Raw genomic sequence first — 8918 nt, 5'->3', positions numbered from 1 at the left:
GAATCAAGGCAAGGTAAAAGGGTTAGGTAAAATTGCAATTTCTAATGAGCATTCTATATCTAATGTATTTTTAGTAGAGAGTCTAGGATATAATTTGCTATCCGTTAGTCAATTATGTCATATGGGGTATAACTGTCTATTTACAAATGTAGATGTGTCTGTCTTTAGAAGAAGTGATGGTTCACTAGCTTTTAAGGGTGTATTAGACGGCAAACTTTATTTAGTTGATTTTGCAAAAGAAGAGGCCGGTCTAGATGCATGCTTAATAGCTAAGACTAGCATGGGCTGGCTGTGGCATCGCCGCTTAGCACATGTGGGGATGAAGAACCTTCACAAGCTTCTAAAGGGAGAACACGTGATAGGTTTGACTAACGTGCATTTCGAAAAGGATAGACCTTGTGCAGCTTGTCAAGCAGGTAAACAAGTGGGAGGAGCGCATCACGGCAAGAACGTGATGACCACTTCAAGACCCCTGGAGCTGCTGCATATGGACCTCTTCGGACCTGTCGCCTATCTGAGCATAGGAGGAAGTAAGTATGGTTTAGTTATTGTTGATGATTTTTCCCGCTTCACTTGGGTGTTCTTCTTGCAGGATAAGTCTGAAACCCAAGGGACCCTCAAACGCTTCCTCAGGAGAGCTCAAAATGAGTTTGAGCTCAAGGTGAAGAAGATAAGGAGCGACAACGGGTCCGAATTCAAGAACCTTCAAGTGGAGGAATTTCTTGAGGAGGAAGGGATCAAGCACGAGTTCTCCGCTCCCTACACACCACAGCAAAATGGTGTGGTAGAGAGGAAGAACAGGATGCTAATCGATATGGCGAGGACAATGCTTGGAGAATTCAAGACCCCCGAGTGTTTCTGGTCGGAAGCCGTGAACACGGCTTGCCACGCCATCAACAGGGTCTACCTTCATCGCCTCCTCAAGAAGACTTCGTATGAGCTACTAACCGGTAACAAACCCAATGTATCTTACTTTCGTGTATTTGGGAGCAAGTGCTACATTCTAGTGAAGAAAGGTAGAAATTCTAAGTTTGCTCCCAAAGCTGTAGAAGGGTTTTTGTTAGGTTATGACTCAAATACAAAGGCGTATAGAGTCTTCAACAAATCATCGGGTTTGGTTGAAGTCTCTAGCGACGTTGTATTTGATGAGACTAATGGCTCTCCAAGAGAGCAAGTTGTTGATTGTGATGATGTAGATGAAGAAGATGTTCCGACGGCCGCTATACGAACCATGGCGATTGGAGAAGTACGGCCACAAGAACAAGATGAACAAGATCAACCTTCTTCCTCAACTATGGTGCATCCCCCAATCGAAGATGACGTACAGGTACCTCAAGTGGAGGCACTTGATCAAGGGGGAGCACAAGATGATCAAGTGATGGAGGAAGAAGCGCAACCGGGACCTCCAACCCAAGTTCGAGCGATGATTCAAAGGGATCATCCCGTCGATCAAATTCTGGGTGACATTAGCAAGGGAGTAACTACTCGGTCTCGATTAGTTAATTTTTGTGAGCATTACTCCTTTGTCTCTTCTAATGAGCCTTTCAGGGTAGAGGAGGCCTTGCTAGATCCGGACTGGGTGTTGGCCATGCAGGAGGAGCTCAACAACTTCAAGCGCAATGAAGTTTGGACACTGGTGCCTCGTCCGAAGCAAAATGTTGTGGGAACCAAGTGGGTGTTCCGCAACAAACAGGACGAGCACGGGGTGGTGACGAGGAACAAGGCTCGACTTGTGGCAAAAGGTTATGCCCAAGTCGCAGGTTTGGACTTTGAGGAGACTTTCGCTCCTGTGGCTAGGCTAGAGTCCATTCGTATCTTGCTAGCATATGCCGCTCACCATTCTTTCAGGTTGTACCAAATGGATGTGAAGAGCGCTTTCCTCAACGGGCCAATCAAGGAGGAGGTGTACGTGGAGCAACCCCCTGGCTTCGAGGATGAACGGTACCCCGACCACGTGTGTAAGCTCTCTAAGGCGCTCTATGGACTTAAGCAAGCCCCAAGAGCATGGTATGAATGCCTTAGAGACTTTTTAATTGCTAATGCTTTCAAGGTTGGGAAAGCCGATCCAACTCTTTTTACAAAGACATGTGATGGTGATTTGTTTGTGTGCCAAATTTATGTCGATGACATAATATTTGGCTCTACTAACCAAAAGTCTTGTGAAGAGTTTAGCAGGGTGATGACGCAGAAATTCGAGATGTCGATGATGGGCGAGTTGAACTACTTCCTTGGGTTCCAAGTGAAGCAACTCAAGGACGGCACCTTCATCTCCCAAACGAAGTACACGCAAGATCTGCTAAAGCGGTTTGGGATGAAGGACGCCAAGCCCGCAAAGACTCCGATGGGAACTGACGGACACACCGACCTCAACAAAGGAGGTAAGTCCGTTGATCAAAAAGCATACCGGTCCATGATAGGTTCTTTGCTTTATTTATGTGCTAGTAGACCGGATATTATGCTTAGTGTATGCATGTGTGCTAGATTTCAATCCGATCCTAAGGAATGTCACTTAGTGGCGGTGAAGCGAATCCTTAGATATTTAGTTGCTACGCCGTGCTTCGGGCTCTGGTATCCAAAGGGGTCTACCTTTGACTTGGTTGGATACTCAGACTCCGACTATGCTGGATGTAAGGTCGATAGGAAGAGCACATCGGGGACGTGCCAATTCTTAGGAAGGTCCCTGGTGTCGTGGAACTCTAAGAAACAAACCTCCGTTGCCCTATCCACCGCTGAGGCCGAGTACGTTGCCGCAGGACAGTGTTGCGCGCAACTACTTTGGATGAGGCAAACCCTCCGGGACTTTGGCTACAATCTGAGCAAAGTCCCACTCCTATGTGACAATGAGAGTGCTATCCGCATGGCGGAAAATCCTGTTGAGCACAGCCGCACAAAGCACATAGACATCCGGCATCACTTTTTGAGAGACCACCAGCAAAAGGGGGATATCGAAGTGTTTCATGTTAGCACCGAGAACCAGCTAGCCGATATCTTTACCAAGCCTCTAGATGAGAAGACTTTTTGCAGGCTGCGTAGTGAGCTAAATGTCTTAGATTCGCGGAACTTGGATTGAATTGTAGCATACATGTGTTTATGCCTATGATCAGGTTCATTCTGCATTTTGTTGCTTATTGTGGTGCTCAAGTTGTCCAAACACTCCCTGGACCTCACAAGTCCGTTGCAAAGTGATGCACATGTTTAGGGGGAGATGTGTTACAACTTGACCCTTTGAGACTAACCATTTGCTTGAGTTTGCTTGATTTAGTCTCGAAAGTGGATTGAAAGGGAAAGGTGGACTTGGACCATGAAAGACTTCCACTGCACTCCGATGAGAGGGTAACTTATTCCAAGTTCATCTCATGACATCTTATTGCCATTTTCTCTTAATTGAAGACTTTGGTGAGGCAATGGGGTTAAAAGGCCAAGATTAATCCCGTTTTGGTGCTTGATGCCAAAGGGGGAGAAAATAAAGGCCAAAGTGATAAATGGATCAGCTACCACTTGAGAAATTTTGAAAATAGTAGAATAGAGTTTTTGTTTTGTCAAAAGCTTTTATTGTCTCTTATTGTCTCTATTGTCAAAAATTGGCTTCTTGTGGGGAGAAGTGTGAAATAGGGGGAGTTTTTGAAATCTTTGATCAATCTCTTTTGGAATGACTCTCTTTATGCCTCAACACGTGTGTTTGACATAGAGTTAGAGATTTGAGTTTGATTTGCAAAAACAAACCAAGTGGTGGCAAAGGATGATCCATATATGCCAAAATTGAATCAAAACCAATTTGAGTTTTTATTTGAAGTGATTTTGCACTTGTTCTATCTGCTTTATGTTGTGTTGGCATAAATCACCAAAAAGGAGGAGATTGAAAGGGAAATGTGCCCTTGGGCCATTTCTAAGTATTTTGGTGATTGAGTGTCAACACAAGTGCTTCAATGTGAATCAATGCCCATGGATGAACAAAGTGCAAATCTACAACAAAGGTATGTTTCTAAGTCTTAGTACATTGGTTTTGTGTACTAATATATTTATCTAAGTGTAAGAAACAGAAAGAAGAAGAATAGAAAGGAAGTGGAGAGTGGCTGTGTGCAGCCAAAGCCTGTTTCGGGCTGGGGCACCGGACTGTCCGGTGTGCACCGGACAGTGTCCGGTGCGCCAGACCAGCGTGGAGCAAACCAGCCGCTCTCGGGTTTTTCTCCGGCGACTTCGGCTAAAATTCACCGGACTGTCCGGTGTGCACCGGACTGTCCGGTGAGCCAACGGTCGGCTGGGCCAACGGTCGGTCGCGCGATCGGCGCGCGACACGTGGCCGAGCCAACGGTCGGGAAGGTACACCGGACTGTCCGGTGTGCACCGGATATGTCCGGTGTGCCAACTGTGCGCAGATCTGCATCAGAAAGCAACGGTCGGATGAGCTTTTTATGGAAACAAATCGGGCACCGGACAGTGTCCGGTGTGCACCGGACTGTCCGGTGCGCCCGACGACAGAAGGCAAGGATAGCCTTCCAGATGTGTTCTCAACGGCTCCTAGCTGCCTTGGGGCTATAAAAGGGACCCCTAGGCGCATGGAGGAGAACACCAAGTATTCCTACAACCTTTCTAAGCACCAAGACATTGATCTAGCGCATTCGATTCATTGTGATAGCATATAGAGCTCTTGTGGAGTTGTGTACTCTTTGAGTTGTGTTGCGAGCTCTTATTGCTGCTTGTGTGCGCGTTGCTCTGATCTTTTGAAGTCTTGTGTGCGTTGCTCATTCCCTCCCTTGCTCCGTGATTCTCTGTGAACATCTTTTGTAAGGGCGAGAGGCTCCAAGTTGTGGAGATTCCTCGCAAACGGGATTGAGAAAAGAAAAGCAAGAACACCGTGGTATTCAAGTTGATCATTGGATCACTTGAGAGGAGTTGAGTGCAACTCTCGTCCGTTGGGACGCCACAACGTGGAGTAGGCAAGTTTTGTGCTTGGCCGAACCACGGGATAACCACCGTGTCATCTCTGTGATTGATTTCTTGTGGTTATTGTGTTTTGACTCCTCTCTAGCCACTTGGCCATAATTGTGCTAACACTTAACAAGTTTTTGTGGCTTAAGTTTTGAAGTTTTACAGGATCACCTATTCACCCCCCCCTCTAGGTGCTCTCAGTATCCGTATCCCGGAGGCATAAGAGTCCCTCGGCTCGGTCGGCCTTGCCGCCCAAGGCTTCTCTTGCTTAGTTAAAGAAACCCTTGGCCGTTCTGCGATGAGTAGGAGCCGGAGGCAGCGGCGTCAGCATGGACAGAGGCGGAGTTGGCTCGAAAAGAAGACTTCGTCGGCCGGAGCGTGGCCGGGCCGTCCACTGGCGGGACCAGCGCCGGAGTCGGGTTGCCGAGGCCATGAGTCGGGCTGATGTCCTCGAGGGACAGCTGGCTGAGGCCACGGAGCGGTCGGTCGAGCCGTCTGCTCGTGACGGGTTTGTGGAGGAGGCCCTGGCGGTGATGACCCAGGCGCGGTGCCAACAGGTTCCTTCGAGGTGGAGATCCTCCGACTGTGTTGCCGTCCGAGGCCGGGTCGGGTTCCGCCGAAGGTGGAGTCGACGCCGAGGGTGCTGCTGCTCCCCCATTGATGTCTGATCCTGCAGGAACAATTTATCTGTAGTGTGCGTATGTTTTTTGCGGCCGTCGAGGCCCAAACACACCGTCGTCGTGTTGTAAAGCTGCGTTTCTTTTCCCTTGTTTCGAGTATCAGGACTTATTTGTCGGTAACAGAATTGTTTGTCCGAGCGAGAGTTACTTTTCACGGAAGGTGATGAGTGAGGTATCTGTATCCCGGAGGCGTAGGAGTCCCTCGGCTCGGTCGGCCTTGCCGCTTATGTGTACTCTTACTCGTTTGTAGGATTCTGTTATCGATATAGTCGAGAAGGCACGAAAAATTGTTTCGACAGAAGAGTTTTCGAGCGTTAAGACTTGTTCGGTCAGCGGAATCGCTTATCCGAGCGTGAGTTACTTATCGCAGAAGGTGATGAGTGAGGTATCTGTATCCCGGAGGCGTAGGAGTCCCTCGGCTCGGTCGGCCTTGCTGCTTACGTCTCCGTCGTTTTCAGGATCCCACTTTCGAAGTAGTCGAAAAGCACGAAAGATGTTCTAGCAGAAAGACTTTTTCCGAGGAAAATTTTGACGCAGAGGGGGTTCCCCCCCTTCTAGCACCCGAGGGAGGGTCGGGCTTTGCCGAGGCAAGTCTGACCCTTCCTTGATGGTTAGACTTCATATGTAAACGAGGTATATGAACAACTTGAAAACATCTTAAGGGTAGAAGCAACGTAGCTGTCGGATGTTCCAAGCGTTGTTGTAGACCTCGCCTTGACTGTTGGCCAGCTTGTATGTTCCAGGCTTTAAAATCTTGGCGATGATGAACGACCCTTCCCAGGGAGGCGTGAGCTTGTGACGCCCTCGGGCGTCTTGTCGTAGCCGAAGCACCAAGTCGCCCACCTGGAGGTCTCGGGCCCGAACCCCTCGGGCGTGGTAGCGTCGCAGGACTGCTGATACCGCACCGAGTGTAGTAAGGCCATGTCCCGAGCTTCTTCTAGCTGGTCCAGTGAGTCTTCTCGGTTGGTCCGATTGCTTCGGTCGTCGTACGCCTTCGTCCTCGGGGATCCGTATTCTAAGTCTGTGGGCAAGATAGCCTCGGCCCCATAGACTAGAAAGAACGGCATGAAACCCGTGGCTCGGCTTGGCGTCGTCCTCAGGCTCTAGACCACCGAGGGGAGTTCCTTCATCCATCGCCTGCCGAACTTGTTGAGGTCGTTGTAGATCCGTGGCTTGAGTCCTTGCAGAATCATGCCGTTGGCACGCTCTACTTGCCCATTCGTCATGGGGTGAGCTATGGCGGCCCAGTCCACCCGGATGTGGTGACCCTCGCAGAAGTCCAGGAACTTTCTGCCGGTGAACTGGGTGCCGTTGTCGGTGATGATGGAGTTCGGGACTGAAAGGGAATTAGGCTTACACCTATTTCCTAAATGATTTTGGTGGTTGAATTGCCCAACACAAATAATTGGACTAACTAGTTTGCTCTAGTCCATAAGTTATACAGGTGCCAAAGGTTCAAAAAAAGCCAATGAAAAGACCAAGTAAAGGGTTCAAACAAAGAGAGCAAGGGATAATCGAAGGCACCCTGGTCTGGCGCACCGGACTGTCCGGTGTGCCACGGGACAGTGTCCGGTGCACCAGGGGACTTCAAGCTGAACTGCTCACCTTCGGGAATTTCTAGAGGCGCTCCGCTATAATTCACCGGACTGTCCGGTGCCCCAGGAGAGAGCGGCTCTGAACTTGCCAGCTTCGGGAATCCGCTCCGCTACAATTCACCGAACATATCCGGTGCACACCGGACTGTCCGGTGAGCCAACGGAGCAACGGCTACTTCGCGCGCAACGGTCGACTGCAACGCATTAAATGCGTGCCTGCGCGCGCAGAGGACAGAGCACGCGCGGGTGGCACACCGGATAGTCTACAGGACTTGTCCGGTGCGCCACCGGACAGCCAGGCGGGCCCACAAGTCAGAGCTCCAACGGTCGGAACCCAACGGCCTGGTGACGTGGCTGGCGCACCGGACAGTGTCCGGTGGCGCACCGGACTGTCCGGTGCGCCATGCGACAGCAGCCTCCACCAAACGGCTAGTTTGGTGGTTGGGGCTATAAATACCCCAACCACCCCCACATCCAAGTCGTCCAAGTTTTCCATCTTCCAACTACATACAAGAGCTCTAGCATTCAATTCTAGACACACCCAAGTGATCAAATCCTCTCCCAAATCCACACAAAGCTTTAGTGATTAGTGAGAGAGATTTGCTTGTGTTCTTTCGAGCCCTTGCACTTGGATTGCTTCTTTCTTTCATTCTTTCTTGCGAACAACTCAATTGTAACCGAGGCAAGAGACACCAATTGTGTGGTGGTCCTTGCGGGGAAGTTTTGTTCCCGTTTGATTGAGAAGAAGAAACTCACTCGGTCCGAGGGACCGTTTGAGAGAGGGAAAGGGTTGAAAAAGACCCGGTCTTTGTGACCACCTCAACGGGGAGTAGGTTTGTGAGAACCGAACCTCGGTAAAACAAATCCGCGTGTCACACTCTTTATTCGCTTGCGATTTTTTTTGCACCCTCTCTCTCAGACTCGATTATATTTCTAACGCTAACCCGGCTTGTAGTTGTGATTAACTTTGCAAATTTCAGTTTCGCCCTATTCACCCCCCTCTAGGCGACTTTCAATTGGTATCAAAGCCCGGTGCTTCATTAGATCCTAACCGCTCGAAGTGATGTCGGGAGATCACGCCAAGAAGGAGATGGAGACCGGCAACAAGACCACTACAAGCCACGGGAAGGCTTCATCGGAAGAGTCCCAAAACAAGGGGAAGGGGAAGGAGAAGAAATCCTCTTCCCACAAGTTGCATCGGAGTGGCGACAAGAAAAAGAAGATGAGGAAGGTGGTCTACTACGAGACCGATACTTCATCACCTTCCACCTCCGGCTCCGACGCGCCATCCATTACTTCTAAGCGCCATGAGCACAAGAAGTTTAGTAAGATCCCCTTACGCTATCCTCGCATTCCTAAACATACGCCTTTACTTTCCGTCCCATTAGGCAAACCACCAACTTTTGATGGTGAAGATTATACTAGGTGGAGGGATTTAATGCGATTTCATCTAACCTCACTCCACAAAAGTATATGGGATGTCGTTGAGTTTGGTGCACAGGTACCATCCGTAGGGGATGAAGATTATGATGAGGATGAAGTGGCCCAAATCCAACACTTCAACTCCCAAGCCTCAACTATACTCCTCGCCTCTCTAAGTCGAGAGGAGTATAATAAGGTGCAAGGATTGAAAAATGCTAAGGAGATTTGGGACACGCTAAAGACCGCGCACGAAGGAGATGAGCTGACCAAAATCACCAAGCGGGAAACGATC

The sequence above is a fragment of the Zea mays genome, chromosome 2 (assembly GCF_902167145.1).
Source record: "Zea mays cultivar B73 chromosome 2, Zm-B73-REFERENCE-NAM-5.0, whole genome shotgun sequence".
NCBI lineage: Eukaryota > Viridiplantae > Streptophyta > Magnoliopsida > Poales > Poaceae > Zea > Zea mays.
The sequence above is the reverse complement of the archived record's forward strand: the minus strand, read 5'-3'. Positions refer to the sequence as shown.